General features: G+C 44.5%; 1 long non-coding RNA gene across 1 annotated transcript in view; it reads left to right on the top strand.

Annotated features, from left to right (window-relative positions):
- The window catches only part of LOC115464221, a 29,735-nt gene extending 13,352 nt beyond the window's left edge, over window positions 1-16,383 (top strand). Inside the window, exons 2-3 of the long non-coding RNA XR_003941248.1 lie at window positions 15,748-15,940; window positions 16,049-16,383. This is a non-coding gene — a long non-coding RNA (uncharacterized LOC115464221). The remainder of the gene's footprint in view (window positions 1-15,747; window positions 15,941-16,048) is intronic.
- The last annotated feature ends 279 nt before the right edge of the window (window positions 16,384-16,662 follow it).

Raw genomic sequence — 16,662 nt, forward strand, 5'->3', positions numbered from 1 at the left:
CGTAAAAACATTCCAGACAAGTTATACCTAAAAATGCGGAATTTTTCCAAGTCCATTTAATAGCGGTCTATGGACTTGTCCTTTAGGAATCTATCTAACCCCTTTTTAAACTCCGTCAAGCTAACCGCCCGTACCACGTTCTCCGGCAACGAATTCCAGAGTCTAATTACACGTTGGGTGAAGAAAAATTTTCTCCGATTCGTTTTAAATTTACCACACTGTAGCTTCAACTCATGCCCTCTAGTCCTAGTATTTTTGGATAGCGTGAACAGTCGCTTCACATCCACCCGATCCATTCCACTCATTATTTTATACACTTCTATCATATCTCCCCTCAGCCGTCTCTTCTCCAAGCTGAAAAGCCCTAGCCTTCTCAGCCTCTCTTCATAGGAAAGCCGTCCCATCCCCACTATCATTTTCGTCGCCCTTCGCTGTACCTTTTCCAATTCTACTATATCTTTTTTGAGATACGGAGACCAGTACTGAACACAATACTCCAGGTGCGGTCGCACCATGGAGCGATACAACGGCATTATAACATCCGCACACCTGGACTCCATACCCTTCCTAATAACACCCAACATTCTATTCGCTTTCCTAGCCGCAGCAGCACACTGAGCAGAAGGTTTCAGCGTATCATCGACGACGACACCCAGATCCCTTTCTTGATCCGTAACTCCTAACGCGGAACCTTGCAAGACGTAGCTATAATTCGGGTTCCTCTTACCCACATGCATCACTTTGCACTTGTCAACATTGAACTTCATCTGCCACTTGCACGCCCATTCTCCCAGTCTCGCAAGGTCCTCCTGTAATCGTTCACATTCCTCCTGCGACTTGACGACCCTGAATAATTTTGTGTCATCGGCGAATTTAATTACCTCACTAGTTATTCCCATCTCTAGGTCATTTATAAATACATTAAATATATACATTTTTTTGCCCTAGGCAGTGAAGTGCTTATCACACCCAGAAATTCCCCAACAATAAATTTTAATAGTGCCCAGGCCCCAGCTAGGTTAATTAAAAAAAAATTACACAATGTTAAAAATTAATATGATGTAAAAAAACGTATTTTAAAATTTTATTACCTGCAGTGCTGGGCTGGGCTCAGTGGGCTGGCAGTAAAGTTGCACCACGGTTTGTACTTTTGTATCACATCACACTCACTATCTGGATCTCGAGATGGACGGAGAGGAGCGAAAACGAGGCTACCATGTAGGATGGAAGAACATCATGACTGAGTCATCAGCAGCACGTAGCGGCCTCATGCAAGAAAACCGGATATAGCGATAAAAGAGGAAAACACGAGGACGGCCTTGATTATAGCGGTGCTGGTCCCAAGCGATTCCTCAGTGAATCGTGCGGAGAAAAAGAAGATCCTCAAGTACCAAGAAATGCAGTCTGAGACCAAGAAAACATGGCAAAAAGATACAGAAATATCTCCCATCATTCTGGGCTTCACAGGCTTGATCAAAAAGAACTTTCAAGCATACCTGGATAAGTTGCCTATACGTGTTACATCTTATGAACTCCAGAAAAAAAGCTCTCTTTGGCACAATACAAGTAATGCAGCAAGCATTAGCAGTATATATGAGAAACTGAGATCATACTCCACATACCCTGGCTTAGGAGTGAGGTTCATTCCTGTCATGCTATGTGCAACACTAAACATATAAAGAGGAATCCAATAAAATTTATATGGAAATATGATGTTTGATTTTAACAAACTATTTCTAAAAAGCAAGGAAAAGACCTCAAAACGCCCGACCGCTTACTTTCAGTTTTCGGCGGCTTTAACTGGGGGCGTGGTGTTCATCACTGGTCATAAAAACCTTGCTTGGAAAGAATTATTTTAACTTTTAATTTTTATTTCCAAAAAGATTTTAACAATTTTGCTCTTTTTTTACAAAAAAGTTTTTTAAAAATATATTGACAATATCAATGCTAACTTCAAAATTTATTTAGTTCATAAAAACCTTCACTGATTCTCATGAAGTGCTATAAAGCAACAGATAAGTGCTCGACTTTACTTTATCTTTGTAAAGCTGCTTTATAGCAAACATCATATTTCCATATAAATTTTATTGGATTCCTCTTTATATGTTTGGTGACCTTGTATCTTGGAGTCCTACTATCGTTGACTTAAATGTGCAACACTAACCCATTTGGAGAAATTGCACCCTAGAAGGAGCTAGTCATGGAGGACAAGTAAGCAGACTGCGGCCATTGCCTGCATGGCCACCGTTAACGGCAGGGACAGATGCTGAAAGACCTAAGTGTCATTATCCTAGGGCAATTCCAAACGCTATAAATACAAGTGCCTTTCATTGACCCACACGTAGGACCCATACCTGTGTCTACCACTCTCGCCCTCGGAACCTAAAAAACAGTGCACGTATAGACAAAGTGTAGAAACTTGAAATCCAGCTTTCCACCACTTCCCTAACACGTGCCACACTTAACTATCTCCACATTCACATCTCTATGCCATTTTCTCATTCCTACTCTCTTGCTCCTTCTTCTCTCCACTGGGGATATCAATCTCAATCCTTGTCCTCCAAATCAACTCTCACCCCACCTGTTGAGATCAAGCCACAACCTATCCTATCCTATCTTATCCCTATTCTTCTCCTTTCTCCCTCTTATCGTCCTTTCTCATGTGCCCAATGTCACCAACAAGCTTGTCTACATTGGCAACCTCTTTATCGCTCATACTCAGCATCTTTTTGCTCTAACTGGAACTGATGCCAGGCCTCTACTCTTCCTTTCTTTTAGGTTTCAACCCCTTCTTCCACCTCAGTCTCACTCCTTTTCTTCACTTGACGTTCACTCCATCTGCCTATTAACTCCACTATCTCTCCGAGTAGCAATCATTTGTTGACCCCTTGATAAGTCCCTCTCTTCATTTTTCTCTGATTTTGACTAATGGATTTTCTTCTTTCTCAAACTATTCTCCCCTTCCCTCATTGTTGGAGACTTTATCATTCTAATAAAGCCTCTGACTCTTATGTATGTAAGTTTTTCCGCTTTAAACTTCTCATTCAATCTCCAGCTATGCTTCACTACACCTACTCATCCGCACGGCCACAGCCTCAATCTTGCCTTATCTAAACTGCTCATTTTCAAATTTCTCCACCTCATACTTAATCATCCTGCCCCTCAGTCTCATCCAACCACCACCAACACCTTTAGTAATCTTCAGGCTTTTGACCCTTGCACTCCCTCCACCACGTTTTACCTGTCCTCTCATCCGCTACGTTATCCAAGTCTGTCAATCAGACCGTTATCATCTAAAATACTATTTTCTCTTCTGCTCTGGAAAGTCTCACTCCTCCCATCCCCTATTCTCTAAGCATACCAAACTCTCCGCTTTATCTGACCTCCAGGATCTGATACCAACATTCCTGTGCCAGTGAGAGCATTTAGCTAAAATTCCACACCCATGCTGACTTCGTACATTTCAAATTCTTGCTGGCCTCCTTCCAGTCTATTCTTGTGCTTGCAAAACAGGAGTATCCTATCCATTGACAAACTCTCTTGTCTTCAACCCTCGCTATCGCTTTGCCTCACTGAGCTCCTTCCTCAAAGTGCCTCCACCTGGATCTTCTCTTTCACATTCTAACCAGACTATTGGCAAGTAATTCCATGACAAGGTTCACAATGTTAATCTTGAGTTCTCCACCAGATCACCTCCATCTCCTCTTCCCCAACTTTACTCTCACAACCTTTCTTCAACCCCAGCACCCTTTCTTTTTTTTTTTCTGAAATCAGAGAAATGGAAATTGCATATCTTCTCTTCTCTATTCTCACTGTTTGTTCCTCTGATCCTATTCCCACCGATCTACTCATTTCTTTCTTCTTTACTGTCATCCCTTTTGACTTTAATATCTTCACTCTCTCGCTTTCCACTGCAACTGTTCTTGATGCCTCGAACATGATGTGCTACACCACTCCTCAAGAAACTTTCGCTGGACCCTATCTGCCCTTCCAATTATCATCCCATCTCCCTCCTCCCTTTTGCATCCAAGCAAAAGTATTCACTGCCATTGTCTTGACTTCAAGTTTATTAGATCTTCATATACCGCTCTCCAGGAACCTAGCCAAGCAGTTTACAATCAATATATATAAATGGCGAGTGTTGTACTCACTCGCAAATGCGCAGTAGAGACCCTCTCTGCCCCGCCCCCGCGTCAATACTTGATGACGAGGGCGGAACAGAGAGGGTCTCTACTGCGGGTTTGCGAGGGACACCGTCGTCGCTAACGCTCCCCCCACCCGGAGTCACCGCCGCCACCCACCTTCCACCCGGTCGGGCCCTCGCTCTGCTATTGAAACAGCGAGGGCACGCAGCACACAGCTCTGCTGAGCTGCCGTTGGCCTTCCTTCTTCTTCTCTGCCTGTGTCCCACCCTCGGCGACGTTACGTCACACGAGGGCGGGACACAGGCAGAGAAGAAGGAAGGCCACGGCAGCTCAGCAGTACGACCGGGTGGAAGGTGGGTGGCGATGGCTCCGGGGGGGGGGAGTGGCAGCGGCGAACTTGGCGGCAGGGTGGGGGGCCTTTCAACTCCCCCCCCCCTATACTAGCCCGTTTTTACGGGCTGAACGGCTAGTAATATACATAAAATCACACAGTAGATGAAAGGAAGTACATTGGTAATAGGAAATATTACAGCAGAATAAGATTACTTCAGTCAGAGCATCACGAGGTGGCTAAGGACAGAACAAGGGTTGAATGCATCTCAAAAGAGGAATGTCTTAAGTTCAGATTTGAATCTAATGTGTGATTCCCTCCAAGGAAAGTGTTGTAGGAAATAGGCTCCTCAAAGTACATGTAAGAATGAAACCAAAACATATAGTTCTCAAGCTATTCTTGATACACTACAATTTAGCTCTACATTCTACAGAAACGGCCTTTTCCAAAGTCTCCAGTGGCCGGCAGAGCAGTCTTCACTTCTGATATTATTCCAAATTGGCCATTTTAGGGTTTTAGAGAAAAAAAAAAACAATGGAACATCTAACAATATTTTTAAAATTAAGGACGATGGTAAAATGTGTAGCCAACAAAGAGTGAATTGTATTAACATCCTGTGTGTGTGTGTATATATACATATTTTTTTTGTTACATTTGTACCCTGCACTTTCTCACTCATGGCAGGCTCAATGCGGCTTACATGGGGCAATGGAGGGTTGAGTGACTTGTCCAGAGTCACAAGGAGCTGCCTGTGCCTGAAGTGGGAAGGGAACTCAGTTCCTCAGGACCAAAGTCCATCACCCTAACCACTAGGCCACTTTGCACTTCAGGCTGCAACTCATAGCTGTCTTTTAAAATAGCAAGTATATTTGCCTGTCTTCCCTCTGTGATATAGGTCTACCATTTCATTAAAACACAAACATTATTCTCCTCTTGTCCCTCTAGATTATGTTCAGCTCGATTGAATGACACTATGCTCCAGTTCCAAGTTCCAAAAATTTCATTTAAAACATTCATTGTGGGCCAAGGAGAGAAAGCACAAGTTATGAATATTATTACAGCCCACTGACATCTGACCCCCTGACTGAAATGTAGGAAGCATTTTGTTTTTTTTTTTAATGCATCTCGTATGCTATGTTTAAGACTCTTATAAAATAAATACTGCCTAATTTGCTAACAACCTCCCAAGTTCCAGCTGTCAACTTCTGATTTTCTAGATAAGTGACTCTTTAAAAAAAAAATTTTTTTTCAATGTGTTGACTGGACTAGGTATATGCAGTGGCTTAGCAAGGGGGGCGGGAGGGGTTGTCTGCCCCAGGTGTCAGCTCAGGAGGGGTGCTCCCTGCCAGCTCCCCCCCCCCCCCCGGGTGCAGCACGATGACACCCCCCCCCCGACCCAGTGCCTACACTCCTCCGTGCAACCAGCTCCCTACCTTTAAAAAAATATCGGAATCCGAGGCGAGGCGCAGCGCCTCGCGCCTGCATGTAAAAGAAATGTGGACCGACTCATCGGGCCTTCCCTCGCTCTATCTGTCCCGCCCTCCGCTGACGCAACTTCCTATTTCCGCAAGGGCGGGACAGACAGAGCGAGAGAAGGTCCGATGACGGTCCACATTTCGATGCGCCAAGGGGGGGGGGGTGTCATTGTGCTGCACCTGGGGGGGGTGCAATGATGAACCGCCCCACCCTGGGTGGCAGCCCCCCTTGCTACGCCACTGGGTATATGGGACCTGTGTTGATTTCACAGTATTAGCAACTGATATACCACCAGACAGGACTTAACAAAGATCTGGGTTTTCTAGCCCATTATAAACCATAAATTTGTACTGCTTTGTCACCCTCCTGTCTCCATGCATATCTCCCTGTCCCTCATTCACCCGACTCTTCCTGTCTCTCACCTATCTAACCCCATCCTGTTAGACTGTCACTGGAATGCTTTGATGTTTCACTTATATATACTTCCTATAATTCTAAGGAGGAAAACGCCTCGAGAAGCACCTCTTCTGCTCACTTGCAAAAGGAGGGCTAGGCCTTCTTCATAATGTGCTCGATTATGTTGGAATCTAATGAAATTACGGATCCATCTACAGGATGCAAGTTTGCTCTGTATACTAACACGACGTGTAAATCGAAGGGAGTGATTTATTGTATCATTTGCCCATGTGGTAAGCTCTACGTTGGGCAAACCTCCCGTCAACTATACGTGAGGCTTATTGAACATAAGAGTGTAATCTCTACTAAAAAAAAAAACGACCACGTCGCTAGCAGTTCATTGTATTGAACTAACACATGATTTTGATTCGATTAAATGTGTGACATTGCAACAGATTGGGACCGGTGTGCAGGATGAAGATGCCCGATGGGTACTCTTGAGAAAAGAACAACAGTGGATCTTTCGTTTGAACACTTTAGATAGAATGGATTCATTTTTTCAGATTTTTTTTTTTCCCATTCCTTAGTGCCGATCTAGAAGAGTTCTGATTGGGTCTAAATGACAGCGTCTGACGTCATAGGAAGTAGAAAAAGCAGCCATGTTTTGTTTGTTGTTGCCTTTCATGCATCCGTCAGCAGAGTGAACGGAGTGTAAGCTTTTGTTTGTGTTACCTACAAGCAGTGGCGTTCCTAGCCTGCATGACACCCGGAGCGGATTGCCGATGCGCCCCCCCCCCCCCCGGTGCAGCGTGGCCTCCCCCTATGAAATGACACCTCCCCCCCCCCGGCCAAATAACACCCCCCCCGGGTGCACGCTGCTGGGAGGGGGGTGCCGCGGCGCACGCCTGTCGGCTGAGTCCAAGTTCGCTAACTTCGTTCGTTTGCTGCAGCTCCCTCTGCCCCGGAACAGGAAGTAACCTGTTCCGGGGCAGAGGGAGCTGCAGCGAACGAACGAACGAAGTTAGTGAAGTTAGCGAACTCGGACTCAGCCCATAGGCGTGAGCCGCGGCACCCCCCAGCGGCGTGCACCCGGGGCGGACCGCCCCCCCCCTCCTTGGTACGCCACTGCCTACAAGTTGAGCATTAGGTGCACAACTTCAGTGCTGTCTCTTCTTTTTGAAGAAGGAAGAGTTGAGTATAAGAATCTAAACAAGTCATACGGACTAGGAGGTTTTTAGCCGATGATGAAGAAGGCCTAGTCCTCCTTTTGCAAGTGAGCAGAAGAGATGGTTCTCGAGGCGTTTTCCTCCTTAGAATTAATTTTCTTTTGCTTACCTAAACTGGTTTTCTAGAGTTATATGAAGTAGAATTGATTAGTGAAGTGACCTGTGCCCCTTTTGGAAATTTAGTTCATCACTTCTATATACTGTCATCTACCAACATTTGCTTATTTCCAATTTGTGATGTCTATGTAAATTGAATCTTGTCTTAAGCATCTGGCCTGTTTCTCCAATATAGCATCCTTCGGTACATTTTTTACACTGAATGATATATACCACATTGGAAGATGAGCAAGTGAAAGATCCCACTTATATACACTGTCAGCTAGCACATTTGCTTATTTCCGATCTGACGAAGAAGGGCAACCTTCGAAAGCTAATCAAGAAATGTATTAAGTTATGTCCAATAAAAAAGGTATCATCTTATTTTCTTTTCCATGTTTTATTTTGTTTTATTTCTATTGACTACCTTTAAAAGTGGACTAACATGGCTACCACACCTCCCTATAACCGATATTCAAAACCATTTAACTGGCCAGAAATGGCACGTAGTTGGTTAAATGGTACTTAATCAGCTATCCGCCAATGTTCAGTGGGAGATAGCCGCTGCAGCAATGTACTGAGGGTGGGGCGGTGGGAGTGGTCCATCCTGGATGCACGCTGCAGGAGGGGTGCAGGGAGCAGCCACACGTCTGTCAGCTCCGCCGATTCCCTGCTCCCTCTGCTGTTACTTCCTGTTCTGGGGCAGAGGAAGCAGGGAACCAGTGGATCCGACAGCTGTTCCCAGCACCCCAGCAGGTAAGAAGAATGCACCGTGGAGGGCTTGGAAGTAATGCGCGGGGGGGGCGATGCACCTGGGAAGGGGGGAGCTCAGCGGCGATCCTCCCCGGATGGCAGCTACCAACGAACACCACTGGCTGGCTGTCTCCCACTGAATATTACCAGTCAGTTATATTGCACGATATAACTGGCTATCCACTGATTTTCAGCACATTGACGGCTAAACTTAGTGAGCAAATCTGGCCATGTCAATAGTAGGTCTATCTTTGGCCGCTATGAACTTAGCCGGCCAGCACTGAATATGGACTTGGTCAGCTATGTTCTTAGTGGCCAAAAATAAACCGAATATTCAAAGTCAGTCACCTGAAATGGCCTGGCATTGAATATCCGGCATCAACTCTAACCGCAGGAGTTAGCCAGGTTAACTCCTGCAGTCTGGATATTGGCCCCATAGTGTTTGTCCCACTCTTAGTTTATGGATATTGAATCACGTGGAGGGGCATAATCGAACAGGGCGCCCAAGTTTTCATGAGGGTGTCCTTGCAGGATGGCCCCATAAAGGGGCGGGGTAACCCGTATTATCGAAACAAGATGGACGTCCATATTTCGTTTCGATAATACGGTCGGGGACGCCCAAATCATGAAAATTAGGTAGACCTTAGAGATGGTCGTCCTTAGGTTGTTTTTGAGATGGTCGTCCCTGGTTTTCAGCGATAATGGAAACCGAGGACGCCCATCTCAAAAATGACCAAATCAAAGGCATTTGGTCCTGGGAGGAGCCAGCATTCATAGGAGCCAGGACACCAACCTGGCACCCTAGGGGGCCCTGCAGTGGACTTCACAAATTGTTCCAGGTGCATAGCTCCCTTACCTTGTGTGAAGAGCCCCCCAAACCCCCTCAAAACCCACACCCCACAACTGTACAACACTACCATAGCCCTAAGGGGTGAAGGGGGGCACCTACATGTGGGTACAGTGGGTTTGTTGTGGGTTTTGAAGGGCTCACAATTACCACCACAAGTGTAACAGGTGGGGGGGGGCTGGGTCCTCTTGCCTGAAGTGCAGTGCACCCACTAAAAACTGCTCCAGGGACCTGCATACTGCTGTGATGGAGCTGGGTATAACATTTGAGACTGGCATAGAGGCTGGAAAAAAATGATTTTAATTTGTGTGTGTGGGAGGGGGTTGGTGACCACTGGGGGAGTAAGGGGAGGTCATCCCCCATTCCCTCCAGTGGTCATCTGGTCAGTTCGGGCACCTTTTCGAGGCTTGGTCATGAAAGAAATTGGACCAAGTAAAGGCCAAATGCTCGTCAGATACGCCCTTCTTTTTTCCACTATCGGCCGAGGACGCCCATCTCTTAAACGCGCCCCCGTCCCGCCTTCGGTACACTGCCGACACGCCCCCGTGAACTTTGGTCCTCCCCGCGACGATAAGCAGTTGAGGACACCCAAAATCGGCTTTTGATTATGCCGATTTGGGCGACCCTGAGAGAAGGACGCCCATCTCCCTATTTGTGTCAGAAGATGGGCATCCTTCTCTTTCGATTATGCCGCTGATAGTATCCGAGCATGCTTACAGTCATACAACTTCCAACATACATCAAGAGAGCTTCATCCGTCTCTTCACAAAAAAGGAAGACATCAAACAGAAAAAATGGCTAACATTGCCATTAGCGTGTGGACATGAAAAACATCAGCCTGCGAGCTCTTACCCGCTACCTGTTTCATAGGCGGTAAGGGCTCACTTGTTAATCCTGTGCTAATCTGTTAGCAAGCAGTAATGCAGATGCGTTAATTACCGCAGAAGTGCCCACTCTCCACCCCAGATATGTCCCCTCAGCGAAAAATTTAAAAATATTTTTTAGCACGTCAGTAGCATTCACACATTTGGAACTTACCGTTACATTGGATATTAGCTCAGCATTTAATACAGAACACTATAGTCTGTTATTAGAGCATTTGCATTCCTTGGGACTACAGAGGAAGGTTTTGGACTGGTTTACGTCCTTCCTCTTGGATAGATTTTTCAGAGTGGACGTTTCTGATGATGTCACCTTGGGTTAAGATAGTATTTGGGGTTCTCCAAGGTTCAGCTCTTTCACCTACACTCTTCAACATTTATTTGTTGCCACTTTGTAAACTCTTGAGAAGGTTGGATGTTTCCTTCAGGCTGTAGGCAGACGATATGCAATTTTTTAATCCTATTAAAAGACCTATTACTAATTCATTTCAGTTTTTGAAAATTTGATGACTAAATAGCTGGATGTCTGTGAAAAGACTGAAGCTGAATATGGCAAAGACCCAAGTTTTGATCCTTTCTGGTCAACTAGATGCAATTTCCCCACAGAGTTTAAGTTGGGTGATTTAGGGGCTTATTTTCGAAAGAGAAAAACGTCTATAAAAAGTGGCATCAGCATTTGGACATTTTTTTCACAAAAACGTCCAAATCAGTATTTTCAAAACCTACTTTTCAGACATTTTTCTATGCTGTTCGTCTGTAGTGCATCCAAATCTCAAGTGGGCATGTCAGGGGCAACCGGGATTTGGGCGTTCCTAAAAATTAAGACATTTTTCAGCCATAGTGGAACAAAACTAAACTAAAACTAAGTTGTTTTGAGCTAGACCTGTTTTTATTTTATTTATTTGTTGCATTTGTACCCCACATTTTCCCACCTATTTGCAGGCTCAATGTAGCTTACATAGTACCGTCAAAGGCGTTTGCCCAGTCGGTGGATAACAAATACAAAGTTGCATAGTGATCATATGAGGTATAAGTGGAGGGTCGGAATGGATGAAGATTGCGTGTTGTCCTGTTCGATCATAGTCATGCTGTGTTGGTAGGTGAAGAGGGTTACGTGGGGTCGTTGGGGTAGGCCTTTTTGAAGAGGTTGGTTTTTAGTGATTTCCTGAAGTTCAAGTGGTCGTGGATTGTTTTCATAGCTTTTGGGAGCCCATTCCATAGTTGTGCGCTTATGTAAGAGAAGCCAGCTGCATAAGTTGTTTTGTATTTCAGTCCCTTGCAATTTGGTTAGTGTAGGTTTAGGTAGGATCTTGATGTCTGACTTTGTTTCTTATTGGTAAGTCTATGAGGTCTGTCATGTATTCTGGGACTACGCCGTATATGATTTTGTGGACTAAGGTGCAGATTTTGAAGATAATCCGTTCTTTGATTGGGAGCCAATGCAACTTTATAATGACTAAAGAAAAAACAGGTGCCATAAATGACCACTGGAGGGAATCAGGGGTGACCCTCCAAAACCCCCAGTGGTCACTGACCCCCTCCCACCCCCCAAAAATGTGAATACAAATATGACTTACCAGCCTCATTGACAGCCACAGATGTTATAGCCAGGTCTATTACAGCAGCATGCAGGTCCCTGGAGTAGTATAGTGGTCGGTGCAGTGCACTGTGGAGTGGAGGACTCAGGTCCCTATCTTCCTCTACCTGTCATACTTGTGGTGGAAACTGTGACTCCTCCCAAAGTCAGCAAAACCCTACTGTACCCACATATAGGTGCCCCTTCACCCATAAGGGCTATTATAGTGGTGTACAGCGGGAGCCATTATGTTTTGGGTGGGTTTTGGAGGACTCAGGGGACAAGATAAGGGAACAAAGGTGAGATGTGTACCTGGGAGCATTTTTATGAGGTGCACAGAAGTGCTCCCTAGGGTGCCCCATTGCTCTCTTGGGATGTCTGGGGGACCAGTCTGCTAAAAATGTTGGCTCCTCCTACATCCCAATGGCTCGATTGTCTCTGTTTTGCACTTTTTTTTTTTTTTTTTTTCAAAAATGGACCAAAACACAAAACTTCCAAAGCACAAAACCTTGTTAGAAACAGTATTTTCGAAAAAAAGAGACTTTCTTTTTCAAAAATGACCTTCTTTCCTATTCAGATTTTGGACGTTTTGTGTAAAATGTCCAAAATTGGACTTAGACGTCATATCAAAATGCCCCCCAAATCATCCTTATTTTGCATGAGATCAAGTACCTTGGTATTATTCTTGACTCCTTTATTTAATTTAAATCACATCCCAAATCTTTGGTGAAAAAGATATTTTTTTTTAATTAAAAGTCTTGCGCAGGATTTTTTGTCAGAAGAGAATTTTCAAACTGTTATTCGCGCTTTGATTACGCCATTTTTTGACTATTGCAATTCCTTTTTTTGTGGGTATGAGTCTTAACTGGTTATAAACAGCATTTTCAATTTTGAAAATACCTCGCATGTGTTGTTTAAACTGCACTGGTTACCAGTCAAGTGCAAACTCAAAGTACTGCGTTTAATTGTTAAGGCTTTAAACGGAGAGATGCCTCCTTCTTTGACAAAATCATTACTGGTCTACTGTTGTGTACTCTCCGCTCAATGGACAAGATATTATTAAATATTCCATCTTTAAAACAGATTAGACTAGAAGAATCCAGAGAGAAAATATTCTATGTGGAAGGAGCAAAGATCTGGAATTATCTTCCGATGAGTATACACAAGGTGAAGAATTATCCTCAATTTTGCAAACTACCTAAGGCGCATTTTTTTCATCTTGCCTTTTAGCCCGCTCTGACTACTGTTTCTATGGAATCTGGATTTTGGATTTATAATTTTATTTTTTAAATGATTAACAGGCTCATTTTAAAAAGAGATGGACGTCCATCTTTTGACATAAATCGGAACATGGACGTCCATCTCCCAGAGACGTTCAAATCGGTATAATCGAAACCCGATTTTGGACGTTTCCAACTGCAGTCCATCACAAGGACGTCCAAATTTCAAGGGGGCGTGTCAGAGGTGTGGTGAAGGTGGGACTTGGGCGTGCCTAACAGTTGGACGTCTTTGACCCATAATCGAAAAAAACAAGGACGTCCCTGACAAACACTTGGACGTTTTCACCCAGACGTGTTTTTATTATGAATAAGGCACAAAAAGGTGCCTGAAATGACCAGATGACCACCAGAGGGAATCAGTGATGACCTCCTGTTACTCCCCCAGTGGTCACTAACCCCCTCCCACCCTCAAAAAACATCTTTAAAAATATTTTGTGCCAGCCTCAGATGTCATACTCAGCTCCATGACAGCGCATGCAGGTCCCTGGAGCAGTTTTAGTGCACTTCAGGCAGGCCGACCTAGGCCCATCCCACCCCCCACCTGTTACATTTGTGGAGGAAACAGCGAGCCCTCCAAAACCCACCACAAACCCACTGTACCCACATCTAGGTGCCCCTTTCACCCGTAAGTGCTATGTTAGTGGTGTACAGTTGTGGGTAGTGGGTTTTGGGGGGGGGGGGTTGGGGGCTCAGCACACACGGTAAGGGGGCTATGTACCTGGGAGCAATTTCTGAAGTCCACTGCAGTGCCCCCTAGGGTGACCGGTTGGTGTCCTGGCATGTCATGGGGCCCAGTGCACTACAAATGCTGGCTCCTCCCATGTCCAAATGGCTTGCATTTGGACGTTTTTGACATGGACGTCTTTGGTTTCGAAAATCGCCAAAAGTCAAAGACGTCCATGTCTAATGAAGTCCATCTCTAAGGACATCCAAATCCAAGAATGTCCTTGGTATTTTTGAAACGAAAGATGGACGTCCATTTTTTTTTTTTCGAAAATACGGTTTTCCCCGCCCCCAGGTTTGGACGTTTTACAAAGACGTCCAAATCCCAACTTGGAAGTTTCTTTTGAAAATGCCCTTCTAAGTTGTTAAGTGATTGTTTAGCAGATTTTAAGATTTTATTTTTTTGTGTATACTTTGTTTTATATGATTTTATTATGAATGTTTCTTTTGTAAAACACCTAGTATCTTGGATAGAGTGATAAATAAACTGTGTAATAAAATTAATAAATTAATAAGTAAAACTCAAGAATATGACAAGTGAGAAGTATAGTACCACTTTAAAAAGACATTTAAAAAATCTGCCATTAGAAAAGTAAACAAACTGAAAGGTGAATTTTTTAAGTGACTGTGGTACCGTGAGCGAGGGCAGGCTGTGGAGCCCGGTAAGACAAGTCACACACAGTCCACAAGATACAGTACGATGAAAACAAACAAATATTTTATTAAAGGTGTCCGGAAAAAGCTCCTGTTTACTTCACGGAGGGGAGAAATAATATCCAAAGCTAATTCTGTAAGCACAACAGCGTCTTTGGGTGGCCTGCTCCTGAAGGGCCATAGCATACATTAATGTCTATTCTTCAGCAGCAAGTCTTACTTGTCTTATGTGTCTCAGAGTTATCAGCACACAATGCTGGCCTGCAGCCAGTCGGGTCAAAATACAACTTCTTGCTTCAGGATGGAGGTATCAGCAGTGGCCGTCGCTGCTTTCCTTGGGGCCCCCTTAACCTAGCTCTGGCCTGGTCTCTTATACTCCCTGGACCATGCCCTCCTGGCTCCACCCCTCCCGTGTCACTTCCCCTTTGGGTGGGACTAGAGTTTTAAGGTGGCTCTGATACTGTGAGGGAGTGTTTTCTCAAGAGAAAGTGGCAGTGCCCTATAGACTCCCTCACAGTGACCTTTCTAAACTGATAAGGAAATATTACACCGAGCTGGAGAAAGGAAAACCTGAAGGGCCAGCTGGTTTTGGAAAGAGATCTGAAGTAGGTTTGCACATTGGTTAACTAGAGGATAGGATCTCTTTAGCTATCTACTTATATAATGGTGGACAGTGAGGGGGAGCTCAACAAGGTCATTGGATGCCCATAGTAACGTGGTGGCTGACCTGGCCTGTTCCTGTGGCACCCAACCATGACTACTTAAAAGGAAGAAGATGTGATGAGAGAAGGACTGTATTCAGTTTGTACTGTTCAGCAGGAAAGGGCCATAGGAAGAGAATGCTGGAGAGGGCAAAAGGGACGAGTGACACCTCTCCATTTATTCCATGGTAGCTAGCAAATAAGCTATTATTTTGAGGCTTTTTCTTCCCCATTCATTGCTTTGTTCAGGATGGCAGTGTGGTCCACTACTGCTAATTCTGTGTAAAACCCCTCATTGCATTTATGGTAATGGTCCATCACAGGATGCTTAACAGCTCCTTTCCTTCCTCCTCTCTTCCTCAAGACCCACATTTGCCTTCTAGGTGCCACGCTCATGGACAGGCACGTGTGTAAGGGACAATGTGTCCAAATAGGTTGGATTTTGCTCATACCATGAATCCAGGCTAAGTGAAGATAGATCTCAATGTGTCAAATGTTTATTGCTAGCACTGGAAAGGGATATGGCCTCTCATCCACCACACCATACTACCCATGCATTACCATTCTTTTGCATTCCACCTTCTTGTTCCCCCTATCTGACTCCCTTTCTTAGTTTAAAGATTGGAGGTCAATAACCTTCTTACCGTGCATTCTCCTTCTAGGGTTTTGCATCCTTAGCTTCATGAGAAAAGGGCCATATATCTACTGAGGAACTCTAGGAACTTAGAAGCTGAACTGTGTTTCTATACTATCTCTATGCCAAGGCCCTTCCTGTGCTGAGGACAAGGTCGTTTGCTGGTTGCCAAGGGTGTGATGACCTGTTTTTGTCATCCAAGTCATGTTCTATGATGTATGGTAGGTATTTTGAGTTGGATGCTTAGGGTGATTTATGAAAAAGATTGACCTCCTCCATGTGTAGCTCTAAATGGATACTTGGTGACAGCTGACCTTTGTATTTCACAGATGGCTGCTTACTGCGATGAAATTAGATGGTATGGACTCTACACGTTGTACTGTTGAGACTGGAAGCAGGAAAGCTTTTGCTGTGATGGATTCCTGGCTGGAAAACATCAGGAAAGACCCTGATGCATTTAAGGCCTAGGATTTAGAAGATTTCTACCTACCTAAGAGAAGTGCAATACTGGACAGATCTTTCGTTTTGTCTCAGAGATAGAGCATAAAGAATTAATTATTATTTATTTAGGATTTACATTTATATACTGCAATGTCCAAGTAACGTTCTTGTAGTTTACAATTTTGGGGCCCTGTTTACTAAGGTGCGTTAGTGTTTTTAGCGTGCCTACACTTAGCGCGTGCGCTAACCATGTAGACGGCTTTAGGAATATTGTAAGCACGTACATGGTTAACACGCGTTAAAAATGTTAATGTTTCTATAACGCTGCTTGATAAACAGGGCCCTAAAATTGTAACATAGAGCAATTTCAAATCATAATACGTACAACAGGGGCGTAGCAAGACTTCGGCGAGGTGAGGGGGCACATTTTAGCCCCCCCCCCCGCCGCCGCTGACCCCCAGTCATTGCCAACACCCCCGCTGCCGCCACCAACAACAACTTT

This window comes from Microcaecilia unicolor, chromosome 3 (assembly GCF_901765095.1).
Source record: "Microcaecilia unicolor chromosome 3, aMicUni1.1, whole genome shotgun sequence".
Taxonomy (NCBI): Eukaryota; Metazoa; Chordata; class Amphibia; order Gymnophiona; family Siphonopidae; genus Microcaecilia; species Microcaecilia unicolor.